The 26,760-nt window shown below is 29.6% G+C and overlaps 1 long non-coding RNA gene across 1 annotated transcript; it reads right to left on the reverse strand.

The window, feature by feature from the left end:
* Positions 1-714: 714 nt before the first annotated feature.
* On the reverse strand, positions 715-26,481 carry LOC141914109 (uncharacterized). Its single transcript, XR_012620703.1, has 7 exons — positions 26,195-26,481; positions 24,065-24,162; positions 19,414-19,515; positions 18,191-18,292; positions 16,255-16,356; positions 2,047-2,146; positions 715-1,139 (listed from the first exon to the last, which is right to left on the reverse strand). It is a non-coding gene; the product is annotated as an uncharacterized LOC141914109 (long non-coding RNA).
* Between the last annotated feature and the right edge of the window lie 279 nt (positions 26,482-26,760).

A 26,760-nucleotide genomic window follows, 5' to 3' on the forward strand; every position in this document is an offset into this window, starting at 1 on the left:
AAATCCTTCTACACTGCCTGATGCTTCATTTTAAAATTATTGATCGATAAAACTATTAGACTTATATCACGAGTTATGGTGGAAACAGCATGTTTATTTTTATTTATATATAATTAAGTGTACATGTCTTCAAGTACAATTAGAAAAAATATTTTCAATTACAAACATAATATGTGATCGTGTGACTGGTGCAACTTGGTGATGGTGCTTTGTTCGATACTCATTGAAAATTCCAACCTATGACCTCATATTTCGCGAGCATATGAGATCCTTCGATTACCATTTGTCTTAAAATCTTACCGTTCAGAGTATGCATACAGAAGCTAGTTATATTTATTTAACTTTGCCAAACACATAAGTCAGAGTGGAGTCAGTAACTCAAATGTTCGATAAAGATAAATGGCAGACAGATACCGTAGTAACAATGAACTTTCAATTGTTACCGTGTCAACTATCTACTGGTTTGCCCTAACCAACTTTTGATTAACTGACCCCAGATTACAAAGTACATTAATTCTGATTATATATTTTAAACACATTACACAGGTGGTCCAACTTAACCCTTGTGATAATCTATAAAATATTATTAACCATAATCTCTTAACTTCTTCAGAATTACAGAGCAAATAGCAGAATAAACATTACAGTCATAATTTCCGCAATAATAAATGGGTTCAAGTCTTTGTGTAAGTGTATTCATCCAAAAGAGATACATTCATGAAAGGTATATAATATGAAAAACAAGGGGTCCAGACACTGCCCAATCAAGAAGATTCCAATTGCAATCTGACAATTTTATATGCAACACCCCAGATGAACATACACTGAACTAATCTTTTGCCACTGTAAACCACCAAACATTTAACACAATATGGTAAAATTGTTTAACCGCAAAACAACTAAACATTAAAGGAATTATGAATGAACAATCTTAAAGTGAGTAAATTAGCTATATGACATAATCACAACATGATCAACAGTCCGAGTGTATCAAAACAAATGACATTCTGCATGATAATGGACAACATTCTAAAGGTTGTGTAAACAGAATAGAAGTTGGACAAAGTAGCCTCTGCTCGATATAATTTCAAAAAGGTCCATAAAACGCGTTTCTTCGGTTTTGCTCCATCACTTCTTCCCTAGAAAAAAATATGATAATTTCAAATATGAGTATGACAAAATGAAGCCCATTCAATTTTAATACGCATTGTACTTTTCCAAAGAAAAACAATTTTCTGATGTAGCAGCACACATCTGGGAGTCGTATTCAAATGTTTCGATATCGGCAATAATTGAAGGAATGAACAACAATATGTTGATTTTAGGGATTATCAGGATGATCACCATGTGAATCATTCAATAGTACGGGTCATTTTCATGTACTCCTCCCAAATGTACAACTCAAATAGACTGAGGTTGTAATTTAAGAAATTAAACTTATATAGGAATACTGTATATATTGAGAATAATTCTATAGTAAGGGTCATTTTATACACTCATTTCAAATGGAATGAATTTGGTTTATGGAAAGTAATACACGTAAAAACTAAACCGTGAAGTAGGGATCAGTTCTATAGTAAGGGTCATTTTTATATGTTTTATATACTACGTGAAGTAGGGGTCAGTTGATTAATAATCATCTCAAAAGGACTGACTTGGTTTTAAATAGTAATATTCATGTAGAAATACTACACTTGGAATTATTTTATAGTAGGGGTCATTTTTATTACAATGTTTACTCATACCAACTTTGGTTTTTGAAGAGTAATATTTCTATAGGAATACTTTACTGCCAGTCGTTCTACATTAAGGTACATAATTTATATAGAAATATTGTGAATCATTATACGGAAGGGTTTATGTGTAGAAACAAAAGCCAGTGAATATTACCATTTTGTGACTTAAAATCACCAGCTTAGCCCAGGCTCATGATAGCTGGTGAATCGGTGACAATCTTCTGGTCAAAAATGGGAAGTAGTACGTAAATGGTCAATATCCAATTGGTAAATAAAATGAGGGCTCAATAAGGATACTGTAATGACTTACCAATTTCTTTACTGACACTTTTTACTTCAAATTTACATCTCGAAAATAAAGGCAAATCCTTAGTCCAAACTATTCGTTTCGATCTCCTCCTTGATGTTCACTTTAAAAATAACCAAATTACAGATTAGGCACAGGCCTAAATGATAAGAATTTACAAAGAAAATAACAAAATTGCATAGACTGGGGCATCAATGTCCTAAATGTGTTGACTGAATTTGCTGCTTGAAGATCCCTATTTATACAGAAATACTATATTTACATTTATTCTATACAAGGTGTCACCTTTATGTGCTCATCACAAACAGACTGACTTAGGTATTTTAAGATACCATGGCACGCTTTATTGTGAATTATTCTAGACGGAGGTTGTTTTTCTGCAATCATCTCCTTTGAGATGACTCTGGTTCTCGAAGATTAATGTTTAACACTATTCTCTGGATCATATTATTCTAAGGGTCATTTTTATATAATCATCTGGATTAAACTGACTGTGGTTTTTGGAAATAACATATATTGAGAATGACTATTCTGCGAGTCATTCCACACAATGTGTCATTGCATATTCTTCTCAAATAAAGTGACCCCGGTTATGGTAATTAATTTTTGCACACTTGACTGAGATTCAATCTATCGTAGGAGCCATTTTTATACTCATCTGAAATAGACTGACTTTGATTTTGAAGATAAATATTTATACACTATTCTGAAATTAATTCTATGGTAGGACACATCCTTATACTTATCTCAAATAGACTGACTTTGGTTTTTGGTGATTAATATTCGCACACTTTACTGAGATTCAATCTACAGGAGGAGTAGTTTTTATATTCATCTCAAATAGACTGTTTTCTTTAAAGGTTGTAACTTATACACTATAGGCCTAATTGAATTCATTCTATGGAAGGACACATTCTTATACAACTTATCTTCTTATACTATCTCAAATAGGTCTAGATTGACTTTGGTTTTTGATGATCAATATTTATACACTACAGCTACAGTTTATCTCAAATAGACTGGTTTTTGGATTAATATTTATACAGTAATACTGTATAGTATTTTTCATACTGTATGAAAAAGACTTAGGAGTCGTTTTAACACTTATCACAAACAAACTGACTTAGGTATTTGAAGATACCATGGCACGCTTTATTGTGAATTATTCTAGAAGGAGGTTGTTTTTCTGCAATCATCTCCTTTGAGATGACTGGTTCTCGAAGATTTATGTTTAACACTATTCTCTGGATCATATTATTCTAAGGGTCATTTTTTTATATAATCATCTCAATTGAACTGAGGTTTTTGGTAATCAATATTCACACACTTTACTGAGATTCAATCAATAATTGAATTCATTCTATGCTAGGACACATTCTCATACATATCTCAAATAGGTCTAGATTGACTTCGGTTTTTGATGATTGATACTTATACAGCATGAAAAAGACTTAATCGATAGGAGTCGTTTTTACATTTATCTCAAATAGACTGACTTTGGTTCTAAAGATAAATATTTATACACAATACTGAAATTAATTAATTCTATGATTGGACACATTCTTATACTAATCTCAAATAGACTGTTTCTTTAAAGATTATAACTTATACACTATAATTGAATCCATTCCATGGTAGGACACATTCTTATACTTATCTTATATAGGCCTAAATTGACTTTGGCTTTAGATAATTAATATTTATACACTATAAAAAAGACTTAATCCATAGTAGGAGTCGTTTCTATACTCAACTCAAATAAACTGACTTTTGTTTTTGATGATTAATATTTATACACAATAAAAAGGCTTAATCGATAGTAGTAGTCATTTCTATACTCATCTCAAATAAACTGATTTTTGTTTTTGATAACTTATATTTATACACTTTTAAAAAGACTTATAGAAGTAGTCACTTCTATAATCATCTCAAATAAACTGACTGGTTATTGATAAATAACGTTTATACACTATAAAAATGGCTTAATGTATAGTAGGAGTCATTTCTATACTCATCTCAAATAAACTGACCGTTGGTTTTTGATAACTGATATTTATACACTATAAAAAAGCTCAATCTATAATAGGAGTCGTTTCTATACTCATCTCACATAGACTGATTTTCATTTTTGATGACTTAGGCCTAAAGTTATACACTATAAAAAGCTTAATCTATAGTAGGAGTTGTTTCTATACTCATGTCGAATACGCTGATTTGGTTTTTTATTACAAATAGTTATACACTATAATAAGGCTTAATCTATAGTTGGAGTTGTTTCTATACTCATCTGAAATAAACTGACTTTAGTTTTTGATGACTAATAGACACAATAAAGAGGCTTAATCTATAATAGTAGTTGTTTCTATACTCATCTTAAATAAACTGACTGTTGGTTTTTGATAATCCATATTCAACACTATAATCAAGCTTAATCTATAGTAGGAAATGTTTCCATACTCATCTGAAATAAACTGTCTTTGGTTTTTGATAATTAGTATTCATTAACTATACAAAAGACTTAATCTATGGAAGCAGTCGTTTCTATACTTATCTCAAATAAACTGACTGTTGGTTTTTTGATGTCTAATAGACACAATAAAGAGGCTTAATCTATAGGAGTAGTTGTTTCTATTATCATCTCAAATAAACTGACTTGGTTTTCAATAATTAATATTTATATGCTATAAAAAAGCTTAATCTATAGAAAGAAGCGTTCCTATACTCATGTCAAATACACTGATTTGGTTATTGATGACAAATAGTTATACTCTATAAAAAGGCTTAATCTATTGAAGAAGTTGTTTCTATACATATCTCAAATAAACTGACTGCTGGTTTTGATAACTAATACTTATTCACTATAAAAATGCTTAATCTATAGTAGGAGTCATTTCTATTCTCATCTCAAATAGACTGATTTTGGTTTTTGATAATTAATACTTATACACTATTAAAAGACTTAATCTATAGTAGGAGTTGTTTCTATACTCATCTCAAATATACTGACTATGGCTTTTATAATTAATACTTATAGACTATAAAAAGGCTACTGGTTTTGATAACTAATATTTATACACTTAAAGCTTAATCTATAGTAAGAGTCGTTCCTATACTCATCTCAAATTGACTGATTTAGGTTTTTGATAATTAATACTTATACACCATAAAAAGGCTTAATCTATAGAAGAAATTGTTTCTATACTCATCACAAATAAACTGACTTTAGTTTTTGATGACTAATAGACACAATGAAAAAGCTTACATCTCAAATAAACTAACTGTTGGTTTTCGAAAAATTAATATTTATACACTATCAAAAATGCTTAATCTATAGAAAGAGTCATTCCTATACTCTTGTAAAATACACGGATTTGGTTTCTATGACACACAGTTATACACTATAAAAAGGCTTAATCTATAGTACAAGTTGTTTCTATACATATCTCAAATAAACTGACTGCTGGTTTTGATAACTAATATTTATACACTATAAAAAGGCTTAACCTATAGTAGGAGTCATTTCTATTCTCATCTCAAATAGACTGATTTTGGTTTTTGATAATTAATACTTATACACATTAAAAGACTTAATCTATAATAGGAGTTGTTTCTATACTCATCTCAAATAAACTGACTATGGCTTTTTATAATTAATACTTATACACTATAAAAAGGCTTAATCTATAGTAGGAGTTGTTTCTATACATATCTCAAATAAACTGACTACTGGTTTTGATAACTAATATTTATACACTTTAAAAAAGCTTAATCTATAGTAAGAGTCGTTTCTATACTCATCTCAAATTGACTGATTTAGGTTTTTGATAATTAATACTTATACCCCATAAAAAGAATTAATCTATAGTAGGAGTTGTTTCTATACTCATCTTAAATAAACTGACTGTTGGTTTTTGATAATTAATATTCATCACTATAATCAAGCTTAATCTATAGAAGAAGTTGTTTCTATACTCATCACAAATAAACTGACTTAAGTTTATGATGACTAATAGACACAATGAAAAAGCTTACATCTCAAATAAACTGACTGTTGGTTTTCGAAAATTAATATTTATACACTATAAAAAGCTTAATCTATAGAAAGAGTCATTCCTATACTCATGTAAAATACACGGATTTGGTTTTTGATGACAAACAGTTATACACTATAAAAAGGCTTAATCTATAGTAGAAGTTGTTTCTATACATATCTCAAATAAACTGACTGCTGGTTTTGATAACTAATATCTATACACTATAAAAAAGCTTAATCTATAGTGGGAGTCATTTCTATTCTCATCTCAAATAGACTGATTTTGGTTTTTGATAATTAATACTTATACACATTAAAAGACTTAATCTATAGTAGGAGTTGTTTCTATACTCATCTCAAATAAACTGACTATGGCTTTTTATAATTAATACTTATACACTTTAAAAAGGCTTAATCTATAGTAGGAGTTGTTTCTATACATATCTCAAATAAACTGACTACTGGTTTTGATAACTAATATTTATACACTTTAAAAAAGCTTAATCTATAGCAGGAGTCGTTTCTATACTCATCTCAAATTGACTGATTTAGGTTTTTGATAATTAATACTTATACACCATAAAAAGGCTTAATCTATAGAAGAAATTGTTTCTATACTCATCACAAATAAACTGACTTTAGTTTATGATGACTAATAGACACAATGAAAAAGCTTACATCTCAAATAAACTGACTGTTGGTTTTTCGAAAATTAATATTTATACACTATAAAAAAAGCTTAATCTATAGAAAGAGTCATTCCTATACTCATGTAAAATACACGGATTTGGTTTTTGATGACAAACTGTTATACACTATAAAAAGGCTTAATCTATAGTAGAAGTTGTTTCAATGCATATCTCAAATAAACTGACTGCTGGTTTTGATAACTAATATTTATACACTATAAAAAAGCTTAATCTATAGTAGGAGTCATTTCTATTCTCATCTCAAATAGACTGATTTTGGTTTTTTATAATTAATACTTATACACCATAAAAATACTTAATCCATAGTAGGAGTTGTTTCTATACTCATCTTAAATATACTGACTATGGCTTTTTATAATTAATACTTATACACTATTAAAAAGGCTTTATCTATAGTAGGAGTTGTTTCTATACATATCTCAAATTAACTGACTGCTGGTTTTGATAACTAATATTTATACATTATATAAAAGCTTAATCTATAGTAGGAGTCATTTCTATTCTCATCTCAAATAGACTGATTTTGGTTTTTGATAATTAATACTTATACACTATTAATAGACTTAATATATATTAGGAGTTGTTTCTATACTCATCTCAAATAGACTGATTTTGGTTTTTCATAATTAATACTTATACACCATAAAAATACTTAATCCATAGTAGGAGTTGTTTCTATACTCATCTTAAATATACTGACCGTTGGTTGTTGATAATTAATATTCAACACTATAATCAAGCTTAATCTATAGAAGGAGTATAACTATACTCATCTCAAATAAACTGACTGTTGGTTTTCGAAAAAATTTATGTTTATACACTATTAAAAAAGCTTAATCTATAGAAAGAGTCATTCCTATACTCATGTAAAATACACTGAATTGGTTTTTGATGACGAATAGTTATACACTATAAAAAGGCTTAATCTATAGTAGGAGTTGTTTCTATACTCATCTCAAATAAACTGACTATGGCTTTTTATAATTAATACCTATACACTATAAAAAGGCTTAATCTATAGTAGGAGTTGTTTCTATACATATCTCAAATAAACTGACTACTGGTTTTGATAACTAATATTTATACACTTTAAAAAAGCTTAATCTATAGTAAGAGTCGTTTCTATACTCATCTCAAATTGACTGATTTAGGTTTTTGATAATTAATACTTATACACCATAAAAAGGCTTAATCTATAGAAGAAGTTGTTTCTATACTCATCACAAATAAACTGACTTTAGTTTATGATGACTAATCGACACAATGAAAAAGCTTACATCTCAAATAAACTGACTGTTGGTTTTTCGAAAATTAATATTTATACACTATAAAAAAGCTTAATCTATAGAAAGAGTCATTCCTATACTCATGTAAAATACACGGATTTGGTTTTTGATGACAAACAGTTATACACTATAAAAAGGCTTAATCTATAGTAGAAGTTGTTTCTATACATATCTCAAATAAACTGACTGCTGGTTTTGATAACTAATATCTATACACTATAAAAAGCTTAATCTATAGTGGGAGTCATTTCTATTCTCATCTCAAATAGACTGATTTTGGTTTTTGATAATTAATACTTATACACTATTAAAAGACTTAATCTATAGTAGGAGTTGTTTCTATACTCATCTCAAATAAACTGACTATGGCTTTTTATAATTAATACTTATACACTTTAAAAAGGCTTAATCTATAGTAGGAGTTGTTTCTATACATATCTCAAATAAACTGACTACTGGTTTTGATAACTAATATTTATACACTTTAAAAAAGCTTAATCTATAGTAAGAGTCGTTCCTATACTCATCTCAAATTGACTGATTTAGGTTTTTGATAATTAATACTTATACACCATAAAAAGGCTTAATCTATAGAAGAAATTGTTTCTATACTCATCACAAATAAACTGACTTTAGTTTTTGATGACTAATAGACACAATGAAAAAGCTTACATCTCAAATAAACTAACTGTTGGTTTTCGAAAAATTAATATTTATACACTATCAAAAATGCTTAATCTATAGAAAGAGTCATTCCTATACTCTTGTAAAATACACGGATTTGGTTTTTGATGACACACAGTTATACACTATAAAAAGGCTTAATCTATAGTACAAGTTGTTTCTATACATATCTCAAATAAACTGACTGCTGGTTTTGATAACTAATATTTATACACTATAAAAAGGCTTAACCTATAGTAGGAGTCATTTCTATTCTCATCTCAAATAGACTGATTTTGGTTTTTGATAATTAATACTTATACACATTAAAAGACTTAATCTATAATAGGAGTTGTTTCTATACTCATCTCAAATAAACTGACTATGGCTTTTTATAATTAATACTTATACACTATAAAAAGGCTTAATCTATAGTAGGAGTTGTTTCTATACATATCTCAAATAAACTGACTACTGGTTTTGATAACTAATATTTATACACTTTAAAAAAGCTTAATCTATAGTAAGAGTCGTTTCTATACTCATCTCAAATTGACTGATTTAGGTTTTTGATAATTAATACTTATACCCCATAAAAAGAATTAATCTATAGTAGGAGTTGTTTCTATACTCATCTTAAATAAACTGACTGTTGGTTTTTGATAATTAATATTCATCACTATAATCAAGCTTAATCTATAGAAGAAGTTGTTTCTATACTCATCACAAATAAACTGACTTAAGTTTATGATGACTAATAGACACAATGAAAAAGCTTACATCTCAAATAAACTGACTGTTGGTTTTCGAAAATTAATATTTATACACTATAAAAAGCTTAATCTATAGAAAGAGTCATTCCTATACTCATGTAAAATACACGGATTTGGTTTTTGATGACAAACAGTTATACACTATAAAAAGGCTTAATCTATAGTAGAAGTTGTTTCTATACATATCTCAAATAAACTGACTGCTGGTTTTGATAACTAATATCTATACACTATAAAAAAGCTTAATCTATAGTGGGAGTCATTTCTATTCTCATCTCAAATAGACTGATTTTGGTTTTTGATAATTAATACTTTTACACTATTAAAAGACTTAATCTATAGTAGGAGTTGTTTCTATACTCATCTCAAATAAACTGACTATGGCTTTTTATAATTAATACTTATACACTTTAAAAAGGCTTAATCTATAGTAGGAGTTGTTTCTATACATATCTCAAATAAACTGACTACTGGTTTTGATAACTAATATTTATACACTTTAAAAAAGCTTAATCTATAGCAGGAGTCGTTTCTATACTCATCTCAAATTGACTGATTTAGGTTTTTGATAATTAATACTTATACACCATAAAAAGGCTTAATCTATAGAAGAAATTGTTTCTATACTCATCACAAATAAACTGACTTTAGTTTATGATGACTAATAGACACAATGAAAAAGCTTACATCTCAAATAAACTGACTGTTGGTTTTTCGAAAATTAATATTTATACACTATAAAAAAAGCTTAATCTATAGAAAGAGTCATTCCTATACTCATGTAAAATACACGGATTTGGTTTTTGATGACAAACTGTTATACACTATAAAAAGGCTTAATCTATAGTAGAAGTTGTTTCAATGCATATCTCAAATAAACTGACTGCTGGTTTTGATAACTAATATTTATACACTATAAAAAAGCTTAATCTATAGTAGGAGTCATTTCTATTCTCATCTCAAATAGACTGATTTTGGTTTTTTATAATTAATACTTATACACCATAAAAATACTTAATCCATAGTAGGAGTTGTTTCTATACTCATCTTAAATATACTGACTATGGCTTTTTATAATTAATACTTATACACTATTAAAAAGGCTTTATCTATAGTAGGAGTTGTTTCTATACATATCTCAAATTAACTGACTGCTGGTTTTGATAACTAATATTTATACATTATATAAAAGCTTAATCTATAGTAGGAGTCATTTCTATTCTCATCTCAAATAGACTGATTTTGGTTTTTGATAATTAATACTTATACACTATTAATAGACTTAATATATATTAGGAGTTGTTTCTATACTCATCTCAAATAGACTGATTTTGGTTTTTCATAATTAATACTTATACACCATAAAAATACTTAATCCATAGTAGGAGTTGTTTCTATACTCATCTTAAATATACTGACCGTTGGTTGTTGATAATTAATATTCAACACTATAATCAAGCTTAATCTATAGAAGGAGTATAACTATACTCATCTCAAATAAACTGACTGTTGGTTTTCGAAAAAATTTATGTTTATACACTATTAAAAAAGCTTAATCTATAGAAAGAGTCATTCCTATACTCATGTAAAATACACTGAATTGGTTTTTGATGACGAATAGTTATACACTATAAAAAGGCTTAATCTATAGTAGGAGTTGTTTCTATGCATATCTCAAATAAACTGACTGCTGGTTTTGATAACTAACATTTATTCACTATAAAAATGCTTAATCTATAGTAGGAGTCATTTCTATACATATCTCAAATAGACTGATTTTGGTTTTTGATAATTAATACTTATACACTATTAAAAGACTTAATCTATAGTCGGAGTTGTTTCCATACTCATCTCAAATAAACTGACTATGGCTTTTTATAATTAATACTTATACACTATAAAAAGGCTTTATCTATAGTAGGAGTTGTTTCTATACATATCTCAAATAAACTGACTAGTGGTTATGATAACTAATATTTATACACTAAAAAAAAGCTTAATCTAAAGTAGGAGTCGTTTCTATACTCATCTAGAATAGACTTATTTTGGTTTTTGATAATTAATACTCATACACCATAAAAAGACTTAATCTATAGTAGGAGTTGTTTCTATACTCATCTTAAATAAACTGGCTGTTGGTTTTTGATAACTTAATATTTATTCACTATAAAGATGCTTAATCTATAGTAGGAGTCATTTCTATACTCATCTCAAATAGACTGATTTTGGTTTTTGATAATTAATACTTATACACTAAAAGACTTAATCTATAGTAGGAGTTGTTTCTATACTCATCTCAAATAAACTGACTATGGCTTTTTATAATTAATACTTATACACTATAAAAGGCTTTATCTATAGTAGGAGTTTTTTTCTATACATATCTCAAATAAACTGACTGCTGGTTTTGATAACTAATATTTATACACTATAAAAAAGCTTAATCTATAGTAGGAGTAGTTTCTATACTCATCTCAAATAGACTGATTTTGGTTTTTGATAATGAATACTTATACACCATAAAAAGACTTAATCTATAGTAGGAGTTGTTTCTATACATATCTCAAATAAACTGACTACTGGTTTTGATAACTAATATTTATACACTTTAAAAAAGCTTAATCTATAGCAGGAGTCGTTTCTATACTCATCTCAAATTGACTGATTTAGGTTTTTGATAATTAATACTTATACACCATAAAAAGGCTTAATCTATAGAAGAAATTGTTTCTATACTCATCACAAATAAACTGACTTTAGTTTTTGATGACTAATAGACACAATGAAAAAGCTTACATCTCAAATAAACTGACTGTTGGTTTTTCGAAAATTAATATTTATACACTATAAAAAAAGCTTAATCTATAGAAAGAGTCATTCCTATACTCATGTAAAATACACGGATTTGGTTTTTGATGACAAACTGTTATACACTATAAAAAGGCTTAATCTATAGTAGAAGTTGTTTCTATGCATATCTCAAATAAACTGACTGCTGGTTTTGATAACTAATATTTATACACTATAAAAAAGCTTAATCTATAGTAGGAGTCATTTCTATTCTCATCTCAAATAGACTGATTTTGGTTTTTGATAATTAATACTTATACACCATAAAAATACTTAATCCATAGTAGGAGTTGTTTCTATACTCATCTTAAATATACTGACTATGGCTTTTTATAATTAATACTTATACACTATTAAAAAGGCTTTATCTATAGTAGGAGTTGTTTCTATACATATCTCAAATTAACTGACTGCTGGTTTTGATAACTAATATTTATACACTGTAAAAAAGCTTAATCTATAGCAGGAGTCGTTTCTATACTCATCTCAAATTGACTGACTATGGCTTTTTATAATTAATACTTATACACTATAAAAAGGCTTTATCTATAGTAGAAGTTGTTTCTATACATATCTCAAATAAACTGACTGCTGGTTTTGATAACTAATATTTATACATTATATAAAAGCTTAATCTATAGTAGGAGTCATTTCTATTCTCATCTCAAATAGACTGATTTTGGTTTTTGATAATTAATACTTATACACTATTAATAGACTTAATATATATTAGGAGTTGTTTCTATACTCATCTCAAATAGACTGATTTTGGTTTTTCATAATTAATACTTTAACCATAAAAAAATACTTAATCCATAGTAGGAGTTGTTTCTATACTCATCTTAAATATACTGACCGTTGGTTGTTGATAATTAATATTCAACACTATAATCAAGCTTAATCTATAGAAGGAGTATAACTATACTCATCTCAAATAAACTGACTGTTGGTTTTCGAAAAAATTTATGTTTATATCAAATAAACTGACTGTTGGTTTTCGAAAAAATTTATGTTTATACACTATTAAAAAAGCTAAATCTATAGAAAGAGTCATTCCTATACTCATGTAAAATACACTGAATTGGTTTTTGATGACGAATAGTTATACACTATAAAAAGGCTTAATCTATAGTAGGAGTTGTTTCTATGCATATCTCAAATAAACTGACTGCTGGTTTTGATAACTAACATTTATTCACTATAAAAATGCTTAATCTATAGTAGGAGTCATTTCTATACATATCTCAAATAGACTGATTTTGGTTTTTGATAATTAATACTTATACACTAAAAGACTTAATCTATAGTAGGAGTTGTTTCTGTACTTATCTCAAATAAACTGAGTATGGCTTTTTATAATTAATACTTATACACTATAAAAGGCTTTATCTATAGTAGGAGTTGTTTCTATACATATCTCAAATAAACTGACTGCTGGTTTTGATAACTAACATTTATACACCATAAAAAGACTTAATCTATAGTAGGAGTCGTTTCTATACTCATCTAAAATAGACTGATTTTTGGTTTTTGATGACTAATAGACACAATAATGAGGCTTAATCTATACTTGTAGTTGTTTCTATACTCATCTCAAATAAACTGACTTTAGTTTTTGATGACTAATAGACACAATAAAAAGCTTACTCTATAGTAGGAGTCGTTTCTATACTAATCTCAAATAAACTGACTTTAGTTTTTGATGACTAATAGACACAATAAAGAGGCTTAATCTATAGGAGTAGTTGTTTCTATACTCATCTCAAATAAACTGACTTAAGTTTTTGATGACTAATAGACACAATGAAAAAGCTTACTCTATAGTAGGAGTCGTTTCTATACTCATCTTAAATAAACTGACTATGGCTTTTTATAATTAATACTTATACTCTATAAAAAGGCTTAATCTATAGTAGGAGTTGTTTCTATACATATCTCAAATAAACTGACTACTGGTTATGATAACTAATATTTATACACTAAAAAAAAAGCTTAATCTAAAGTAGGAGTCGTTTCTATACTCATCTAGAATAGACTTATTTTGGTTTTTGATAATTAATACTCATACACCATAAAAAGACTTAATCTATAGTAGGAGTTGTTTCTATACTCATCTTAAATAAAATGGCTGTTGGTTTTTGATAACTAATATTTATTCACTATAAAAATGCTTAATCTATAGTAGGAGTCATTTCTATACTCATCTCAAATAGACTGATTTTGGTTTTTGATAATTAATACTTATACACTAAAAGACTTAATCTATTGTAGGAGTTGTTTCTATACTCATCTCAAATAAACTGAGTATGGCTTTTTATAATTAATACTTATACACTATAAAGCGCTTTATCTATAGTAGGAGTTGTTTCTATACATATCTCAAATAAACTGACTGCTGGTTTTGATAACTAATATTTATACACTATAAAAAAGCTTAATCTATAGTAGGAGTCGTTTCTATACTCATCTCAAATAAACTGACTTTAGTTTTTGATGACTAATAGACACAATGAAAAAGCTTACTCTATAGTAAGAGTTGTTTCTATACTCATCTTAAATAAACTGAGTATGGCTTTTTATAATTAATACTTATACACTATAAAAGGCTTTATCTATAGTAGGAGTTGTTTCTATACATATCTCAAATAAACTGACTGCTGGTTTTGATAACTAATATTTATACACTATAAAAATGCTTAATCTATAGTAGGAGTCATTTCTATACTCATCTCAAATAGACTGATTTTGGTTTTTGATAATTAATACTTATACACTAAAAGACTTAATCTATAGTAGGAGTTGTTTCTGTACTTATCTCAAATAAACTGAGTATGGCTTTTTATAATTAATACTTATACACTATAAAAGGCTTTATCTATAGTAGGAGTTGTTTCTATACATATCTCAAATAAACTGACTGCTGGTTTTGATAACTAACATTTATACACCATAAAAAGACTTAATCTATAGTAGGAGTCGTTTCTATACTCATCTCAAATAGACTGATTTTTGGTTTTTGATGACTAATAGACACAATAATGAGGCTTAATCTATAGTTGTAGTTGTTTCTATACTCATCTCAAATAAACTGACTTTAGTTTTGATGACTTATAGACACAATAAAAAGCTTACTCTATAGTAGGAGTCGTTTCTATACTAATCTCAAATAAACTGACTTTAGTTTTTGATGACTAATAGACACAATAAAGAGGCTTAATCTATAGGAGTAGTTGTTTCTATACTCATCTCAAATAAACTGACTTAAGTTTTTGATGACTAATAGACACAATGAAAAAGCTTACTCTATAGTAGGAGTCGTTTCTATACGTATCTCAACTTGACTGACTTTGGTGTTTCATGGTTAATAATTATGCCCTATGAGAAAATGTCATTTTTATATAATCATCTCAAATGGTCTGAATTTTGTTTTTGGGGAGTAAAACATGAAACACTATACTGTGAAGTAGGGGTCAGTTGATTAATGATCATCTCAAAAGGACTGACTTGGTTTTAAATAGTAATATTCATGTTGAAATACTACACTTGGAATTATTTTATAGTAGGGGTCATTTTTATATACAATGTATACTCATACCAACTTTGGTTTTTGAAGAGTAATATTTCTATAGGAATACTTTACTGCCAGTCGTTCTACATTAAGATACATAATTTATATAGAAATATTGTGAATCGTTATACGGAAGGGTTTAAATGTAGAAACAAAAGCCATGTATTTGACCGTTTTATGACTTAAAATCACCTGCTTAGCCCAGGCTCATGATAGCTGGTGAATCAGTGACAATCTTCTGGTCAAAAATGGGAAGTAGTACTAAAATGGTCGATATCCAATTGGTCAAAAAAACCGAGGGCTCAATAAGGATACTGTAATGACTTACCAATTTCTTTACTGACAACTTTTACTTCAAATTTACATCTTGAAAATAAAGACAAATCCTTTGCGCAAACTATTCGTTTCGATCTCCTCCTTGTTGTTCACTCTGAAAATAACCAAATTACTTATTAGGCACAGGCCTAAATGATAAGAATTTACAAAGATAACAAAGAAAATAACAAAATTGCATAGACTGGGGCATCAATATCCTAAATATAAAATGGACTGAATTTGCTGCTTGAAGATGCCTATTTATATAGAAAAACTATATTTACATTTATTCTTTAAAAGGTGTCACCTTTATGTACTCATCACAAACAGACTGACTTAGGTATTTGAAGATACCGTGACACGCTTTATTGTGAATTATTCTAGACGGAGGTTGTTTTTCTACAATCATCTCCTTTGAGATGACTGGTTCTCGAAGATTTATGTTTAACACTATTCTCTGAATCATATTATTCTAAGGGTCATTTTTATATAATCATCTCGATAAAACTGACTGTGGTTATTGGAAATAACATATATTGAGAATGACTATTCTGCGAGTCATTCTACACAATGTGTCGTTGCATATTCTTCTCAAATAAAGTGACTCCGGTTATGGTAATTAATATTTGCACACCTTTACTGAGATTCAATCTATCGTAGGAGCCATTTTTATACTCATCTGAAATAGACTGACTTTGATTTTGAAGATAAATATTTATACACTATTCTGAAATTAATTCTATGGTAGAACACATCCTTATACTTATCTCAAATAGACTGACTTTGGTTTTTGGTGATTAATATTCGCACACTTTACTGAGATTCAATCTACAGGAGTAGTAGTTTTTATATTCATCTCAAATAGACTGTTTTCTTTAAAGATTGTAACTTATACACTATAGGCCTAATTGAATTCATTCTATGGAAGGACACATTCTTATACAACTTATCTTCTTATACTTATCTCAAATAGGTCTAGATTGACTTTGGTTTTTGATGATCAATATTTATACACTACAGCTACAGTTTAACTCAAATAGACTGGTTTTTATGATTAATATTTATACAGAAGGAAAAAAGACTTAATCTATTGTAGGAGTCATTTTTACACTTATTTCAAATAGACTGACTTTGGTTTTAAAGATAAATATTTATACGCTATACTGAAATTAATTAATTCTATGGTTGGACACATTCTTATACTAATCTCAAATAGACTGTTTTTTTTAAGATTATAACTAATACACTATAATTGAATCCATTCCATGGTAGGACACATTCTTATACTTATATTAAAAAGGCCTAGATTGACTTTGGTTTTTGATGATCCATATTTATACACTATCAAAAGACTAAATCTATAGTAGGAGTCGTTTCTATACATATCTCAACTAGACTGAGTTTGGTATTTTATAGTTAATATTTATACACTATGAAAAAGGTCATTTTATATACTCATCTCAAATGGTCTGAATTTGGTTTCTGGAGAGTAAAACATGACACACTATACTGTGAAGTAGGGGTCAGTTGATTAATAATCATCTCAAAAGGACTGACTTGGTTTTAAATAGTAATATACATGTAGAAATACTACACTTGGAATTATTTTATAGTAGGGGTCATTTTTATATACAATGTATACTCATACCAACTTTGGTTTTTGAAGAGTAATATTTCTATAGGAATACTTTACTGCCAGTCGTTCTACATTAAGATACATAATTTATATAGAAATATTGTGAATCGTTATACGGAAGGGTTTAAATGTAGAAACAAAAGCCATGTATTTGACCGTTTTATGACTTAAAATCACCTGCTTAGCCCAGGCTCATGATAGCTGGTGAATCAGTGACAATCTTCTGGTCAAAAATGGGAAGTAGTACTAAAATGGTCGATATCCAATTGGTCAAAAAAACCGAGGGCTCAATAAGGATACTGTAATGACTTACCAATTTCTTTACTGACAACTTTTACTTCAAATTTACATCTTGAAAATAAAGACAAATCCTTTGCGCAAACTATTCGTTTCGATCTCCTCCTTGTTGTTCACTCTGAAAATAACCAAATTACTTATTAGGCACAGGCCTAAATGATAAGAATTTACAAAGATAACAAAGAAAATAACAAAATTGCATAGACTGGGGCATCAATATCCTAAATATAAAATGGACTGAATTTGCTGCTTGAAGATGCCTATTTATATAGAAAAACTATATTTACATTTATTCTTTAAAAGGTGTCACCTTTATGTACTCATCACAAACAGACTGACTTAGGTATTTGAAGATACCGTGACACGCTTTATTGTGAATTATTCTAGACGGAGGTTGTTTTTCTACAATCATCTCCTTTGAGATGACTGGTTCTCGAAGATTTATGTTTAACACTATTCTCTGAATCATATTATTCTAAGGGTCATTTTTATATAATCATCTCGATAAAACTGACTGTGGTTATTGGAAATAACATATATTGAGAATGACTATTCTGCGAGTCATTCAACACAATGTGTCGTTGCATATTCTTCTCAAATAAAGTGACTCCGGTTATGGTAATTAATATTTGCACACCTTTACTGAGATTCAATCTATCGTAGGAGCCATTTTTATACTCATCTGAAATAGACTGACTTTGATTTTGAAGATAAATATTTATACACTATTCTGAAATTAATTCTATGGTAGAACACATCCTTATACTTATCTCAAATAGACTGACTTTGGTTTTTGGTGATTAATATTCGCACACTTTACTGAGATTCAATCTACAGGAGTAGTAGTTTTTATATTCATCTCAAATAGACTGTTTTCTTTAAAGATTGTAACTTATACACTATAGGCCTAATTGAATTCATTCTATGGAAGGACACATTCTTATACAACTTATCTTCTTATACTTATCTCAAATAGGTCTAGATTGACTTTGGTTTTTGATGATCAATATTTATACACTACAGCTACAGTTTAACTCAAATAGACTGAAATAAACAAATAAACAAAAGCCATGTATTTGACCGTTTTATGACTTAAAATCACCTGCTTAGCCCAGGCTCATGATAGCTGGTGAATCGGTGACAATCTTCTGGTCAAAAATGGGAAGTAGTACTAAAATGGTCGATATCCAATTGGTCAAAAAAAACCGAGGGCTCAATAAGGATACTGTAATGACTTACCAATTTTTTTACTGACACCTTTTACTTCAAATTTACATCTTGAAAATAAAGACAAATCCTTTGCGCAAACTATTCGTTTCGATCTCCTCCTTGTTGTTCACTCTGAAAATAACCAAATTACTGATTAGGCACAGGCCTAAATGATAAGAATTTACAAAGATAACAAAGAAATTAACAAAATTGCATAGACTGGGGCATCAATATCCTAAATATAAAATAGACTGAATTTGCTGCTTGAAGATACCTATTTATATAGAAATACTATATTTACATTTATTCTATACAAGGTGTCACCTTTATGTGCTCACCACAAACAGACTGACTTAGGTATTTGAAGATACCATGACACGCTTTATTGTGAATTATTCTAGACGGAGGTTGTTTTTCTGCAATCATCTCCTTTGAGATGACTCTTGTTCTTGAAGATTTATGTTTAACACTATTCTCTGGATCATATTATTCTAAGGGTCATTTTTTATAATCATCTCAATTGAACTGTGGTTTTTGGTAATTAATATTCGCACACTTTACTGAGATTCAATCTAAGGAGTAGTTTTTATAGTACACTATAATTGAATTCATTCCATGCTAGGACACATTCTTATACTTATCCCAAATAGATCTGGATTGACTTTGGTTTTTGATGATTGATACTTATACAGCATGAAAAAGACTTAATCTATAGTAGGAGTCGTTTTTACAATTATCTCAAATAGACTGACTTTGGTTTTAAAGATAAATATTTATACACAATACTGAAATTAATTAATTCTATGATTGGACACATTCTTATACTAATCTCAAATAAACTGTTTTTTAAAGATTATAACTTATACACTATAATTGAATCCATTCCATGGTAGGACACATTCTTATACTTATCTTATATAGGCCTAGATTGACTGTGGCTTTAGATAATTAATATCTATACAATATTAAAAAGACTAAGTCCATAGTAGGAGTCGTTTCTATACTCAACTCAAATAAACTGACTTTGGTTTTTGATGATTAATATTTATACACAATAAAAAGGCTTAATCGATAGTAGTAGTCGTTTCTATACTCATCTCAAATAAACTGATTTCGGTTTTTGATAACTAATATTTATACACTTTTTAAAAAAGCTTATTCTATAGTAGGAGTCGTTTCTATAATACCTAACTCAAATAAACCGATTTTGGTTTTTGATAACTAATATTTATTTATACAGTTTAAAGACTTAGTCTATAAAAGGATTCGTTTCCATACTCATCTGAAATAAACTGTCTTTGGTTTTTGATAATTAATATTCATACACTATACAAAAGACTTAATCTATGGAAGCAGTCGTTTCTATACTCATCTCAAATAAACTGACTGTTGGTTTTAGATAACTAATATTTTTACACTATAAAAAACTTAATCTATAATAGGAGTCATTTCTATACTCATCTTACATAGACTGATTTTCGTTTTTGATGACTTAGGCCTATAGTTATACACTATAAAAAGGGTTAATCTATAGTAGGAGTTGTTTCTATACTCATCTCAAATAAACTGACTTTAGTTTTTGATGACTAATAGACACAATGAAAAAGCTTGCTCTATAGTAGGAGTCGTTTCTATACTAATCTCAAATAAACTGACTTTTGGTTTTTGATGACTAATAGACACAATAAAGAGGCTTAATCTATAGGAGTAGTTGTTTCTATTCTCATCTCAAATAAACTGACTGTTGGTTTTTGATAACTAATATTTATACCCTATAAAAAAGCTTAATCTATAATAGGAGTCGTATCTATAATCATCTCGCATAGACTGATTTTCGTTTTTGATGACTTAGGCCTATAGTTATACACTATAAAAAGCTTAATCTATAGTATGAGTTGTTTCTATACTCATGTCAAATACACTTATTTGGTTTTTTATGACAAATATTTATACACTATAAAAAGGCTTAATCTATAGTAGGAGTTGTTTCTATACTCATCTCAAATAAACTGACTTTAGTTTTTGATGACTAATAGACACAATAAAGAGGTTTAATCTATAGAAAGAATCGTTCCTATACTCATGTCAAATACACTGATTTGGTTCTTGATGACAAATAGTTAAACACTATAAAAAGGCTTAATCTATAGTAGTTGTTGTTTCTATACATATCTCAAATAAACTGACTGCTGGATTTGAAAACTAATATCTATTCACTATAAAAAAGCTTAATCTACAGTAGGAGTCATTTCTATACTCATCTCAAATAGACTGATTTTGGATTTTGATAATTCATGCTTATACACTATTAAAAGACTTAATCTATAGTAGGATTTGTTTCTATACTCATCTAAAATAAACTGACTTTGGATTTCGATAACGAATACTTATATACTATAAAAATACCTAATCTATAGTAGGAGTTGTTTCTATACTCATCTCAAAAAAACTGACTATGGCTTTTTATTATTAATATTCAACACTATAATCAAGCTTAATCTATAGAAGGAGACGCTTCTATACTCATCTCAAATAAACTGACTTTTAGTTTTTGATGACTAATAGACACAATTAAGAGGCTTAATCTATAGTTGTAGTTGTTTCTATACTCATCTCAAATAAACTGACTTTAGTTTTTGATGACTAATAGACACAATGAAAAAGCTTACTCCATAGTAGGAGTCGTTTCTATACTAATCTCAAATAAACTGACTTATGGTTTTTTGATAGACACAATAAAGAGGCTTAATCTATAGGAGTAGTTGTTTCTATTCTCATCTCAAATAAACTGACTGTTGGTTTTCGATAATTAATATTTATACACTATAAAAAAGCTTAATCTATAGAAAGAATCGTTCCTTTACTCATGTCAAATACACTGATTTGGTTTTTGATGACAAATAGTTATACACTATAAAAAGGCTTAATCTATAGCAGGAGTTGTTTCTATACATATCTCAAATACCGGTACGGTAAACTGACTGCTGGTTTTGATAACTAATATTTATTCACTATAAAAAAGCTTAATCTATAGTAGGAGTCATTTCTACACTCATCTCAAATAGAGTGATTTTGGTTTTTGATAATTAATACTTATACACTATTAAAAGACTTACTCTATAGTAGGAGTCGTTTCTATACTCATCTCAAATAGACTGATTTTGGTTTTTGATAATTAATACTTATACACTATTAAAAGACTTACTCTATAGTAGGAGTCGTTTCTATACTAATCTCAAATAAACTGACTGTTGGTTTTCGATAATCAATATTTATACACTATAAAAAAGCTTAATCTATAGAAAGAGTCGTTTCAATACTCATCTCAAATACACTGATTTGGTTTTCGATGACAAATAGTTATACACTATAAAAAGGCTTAATCTATAGTAGGAGTTGTTTCTTTACATATCTCAAATAAACTGACTGCTGGTTTTGATAACTAATATTTATACACTATAAAAAAGCTTAATCTATAGTAGGAGTCGTTTCTATACTCATCTCAAATAGACTGATTTTGGTTTTCGATAATGAATACTTATACACTATTAAAAGACTTAATCTATAGTAGGAGTTGTTTCTATACTCATCTCAAATAAACTGAGTATGGCTTTTTATAATTAATACTTATACACTATAAAAAGGCTTTATCTATAGTAGGAGTTGTTTATATACTAATCTCAAATAAACTGACTGTTGGTTTTTGATAACTAATATTTATACACTACAAAAAAGCTTAACCTATAGTAGGAGTTCTTTCTAATCTCATTTCAAATAAACTGACTTTCAAATAAACTGGTTTTTTATAATTAATACTTATACACTCACAGGGGTTTGGCGATGGGCTTGAATTTTATTTCCGGGTTGTTGATAATCTCGCGGGAATGGCGCTAAATATGAACTGCGAATAAATTCAAAATATCACGGAAATACCTTGTGTTTATATTGTTTATTAATACGCTATAAAGTTTCGATAAACAATTGGTTGTTAAGAATCATTATCAGACGGTCGTCACGCTTTACTAAATAAAATCACAAGGGATGAAACACATGGCTAATTAGCATATCCAGGTCATCCATCCGATTTGAGAAAAAGCTATTTTTCCTTGACTTTGCACAATTGTCAATTATATTTTCTGTAGTGCAAATAAAAATTCCTTCACAGGGGTTGGAGAATGGATAATGCTCTAATGAATGATTTGTATGAATATATGCTCAGTTGCACAAAGAGCCTTTCATCTGGAAACCATGTCATTTAAATTCGCTCCATTTGTTTAGTAATAGACTCAGCCTATGGCTGGCCTAAAAAAGACTTAATCTCGAAAGAGTCGCTTCTACACTCATCTCAAATAAACTGACTAAAGGTTTTTGATAATTAATATTCAAACACTATAACTAGGGGTCCAGGGACACCATGTCCACTTAGAAAGTGGTTTTAATTGCTCAACTATCTAACAATTTCAATATTCAACACCCCCTGGTGACCATATTCAAAAACCAATGACCTCAAAACTCACCAATCATAGAACATGTCAGCAGCTACGATTTTGTAATTGATTGTGATAACAAAATAAGCCTCATTACCAATATACTAGGCCTATGGAAATACTAGGAGTCATTTCTATACTAGTATAAAATGCGTATAACTAAAAAAAAACTTTAGGACTCAGTAACGACTTACCTATTTCATGGCTGACAACTTGCACGTCGAAATTGTGTTTTGGGAGAGGTGACAAGACCTTTTCCCTTCCGATCTTTTTGATCTCCTCATTGTTTATTCTGAAAATGTAAAAAAAATTGATTTAGCATAGGCGCCTTAATGATAACGATGGAAATTACAAAATTGCATTGAGCTTCATGATGGTCAATCTTCATATAGGCCTACATGTAGGCCTACCAATATAGGCCGAAGTGCACAACATTGTTCATACAGAAGGAAATCAAATGAGACTTCCTCATAGTTACTTATCAAACTGCCAGAGCCATGAGAGCAGATACTGTGCTTAATTGAAACCATAATCTTAGAACATGTCACAAGCTTACAATTTAACAATTGATTGTGGAAACAAAATTGTGATCGAAATTCAACAGAGGTCATTTTCAAGACTGATGACACTTAAGATGGTGGCCAATTGCACGATAATTGACTGATTGCAAAAGCGCTCTAATATGATCTCTTCTCAAAGAATATCCATTACGGTGCAGATTCTAATAAAAAATGCAAAACCACTAGGAAGCTGCTGTCTCAGCATTCAGAGCAAAATTGACCTTTTTGGGCAAATGACCACCACCACACATCCACTCGACTCAATTTGCCTTATGCTGATGGGCCTTGGGGGGATACAATTATCGCTGAAAGATTAAGACAAACGATGAATCGATTTCAACATTTGCCTTGAAAACATCAAAAATGTTTAAAAAGTGCTGATTTCAGTGAACAAAATGGCCACCAGTTGGCCATCTTGTTTCTGACCGTGCCAATTTTTTCGACTGAAGATGTACTTACGGTAGGCCTAGATGCATGTTGAATTTCAATTCCTAAACGATCAATTGAAACTTCTTCCAATTCTTAAATAGCTGGAGTCCAACTATTGACCCGCATAGGCCTAAGCACAAACGAAAACTTTAAGTGAACGCAATAAACTCAAGTCCAAGTGGTCTAAAAACTACTGAAAAGTGCGGATTTCGGCAAACAACAATGGCTGCCAGTCGCCCATCTTGAATATGATCGGGCCAGTTTTTAGGCTGCAGATGGTGTCGGTTCAACTCCGGATTAGGTCAATATAGTTATGTCATGGTGGGTTTTCTTTTATGAAGTGAGTGGTTCGGTTCCTGATTTTCGAACGATTCTGCTCCTCGACAATGTCTTCAATCTAATTGTCGACCGATTCTACCTGTCGACCAATTCTACTGTCGACAATGTCTACAATCTGATTGTCGACCAATTCTAGCCTATCCGTCGACAGTGTCTACAATCTGACTGTCGTCCGATTCTACTCATCGACAATGTCAACAATCCTGATTGACTGTTAATCAAATGATTGCAGACAGTGTTGACGAGTAGAATTGGTCGACAAATTTTGGCTGATTCTACTCATCGACATTGTCTACAATCCTGATTCTTACCAATTCTTCTCGTCGACACTGTCTGCAATCCTGACTGTAAATCAATTTCTGTGTGTAAGGCTGTGTGTGTGTGTGTGTGTGGATTAACCTTATAGGGTCTATAAAGTGGCTGGGATCGAGGGTCACCTACCTCCATCAGTTGATTTTCACAATCAGGGTTGTAAACATTGTCGACGAGTAGAATTGGTCGTCAATCAGGATTGTAGACATTTTCGTCGAGTACAATCAGTCACCAATCAGATTAATGAATAGACAAGAACGATCAGCCGACAAACAGGATTTTAGAACTAGGCCTAGGGCTAGGCCTATTTAAGATAGACTTGACTTCGACTGTAGGCCTATTTCGATGCTTATGCCTACCCAGAAAATTAAGTGATAGGCCTATAGGTATCCCAAAAAGATCACTGCCAATCGAAAACAAATAGACTTTAGGTTACAATAATGGGATCCGATACGGCAAGCAACATTGCGGCTTACTTGATAGCCGGTACCCACTCTCTCACTCTCTTCTCTACTTTACTAGATAGAATTAGATTGAGGATAATCTCTTCTTCTTACCAAAAAAGGCCTCGGCGAATTCGGCCCTAAATGGGGAATAATTGCTTTCTCAAGGTACCACGGACCACCGGTTCGGATGAAAGACGTTTTTACATTACATGAATAAGAAGAGACACTTCTAACCTACCTGCGATTAGGCCTACCAACGAAATTTAGCAAAATTCAGGGAGAACAGCTGCCGCCATTATCAACGGTTTGGTGATCAATTCAATTCAATTCACCGGCTCTGATTCGAGTTATCCGACTTCGTTCTTAGGTGCTACATTTTCTTCACACCGCTTTGTTGGAAAACGTAGATCGTTGTAGGGTAATTTAGACGCTGAAAACTTTTTAGAACTGCGTGAGTGACAGCTTAATTTTAGAACTATTTTCATAGCGCATGACGACCTACTAGAGTAGTGCGCCGCCAAGTTCGAGATTCGGCCGCTAGAGGCACCACCGCACGATGCGATGTATATATTTTCGGTATGAAACTCGATTACGCGAACTACCCTAAAACGAATCTGCCATCTATCTTAAGATGATTTAAGTCAAAATCTGGTGCGCGTTCTTTTGGCTGACGCGCTATAAAAATCTGGCGCACAACAAAGGTTTTAAATTGAAAAATAGCGCGTATCTCGGAAATATGAAAGTATATATATATATATATATATATATATATATATATATATATATATATATGTATGTATGTAT

The sequence above is a fragment of the Tubulanus polymorphus genome, chromosome 12 (genome assembly GCF_964204645.1).
Source record: "Tubulanus polymorphus chromosome 12, tnTubPoly1.2, whole genome shotgun sequence".
Taxonomy (NCBI): domain Eukaryota; kingdom Metazoa; phylum Nemertea; class Palaeonemertea; order Tubulaniformes; family Tubulanidae; genus Tubulanus; species Tubulanus polymorphus.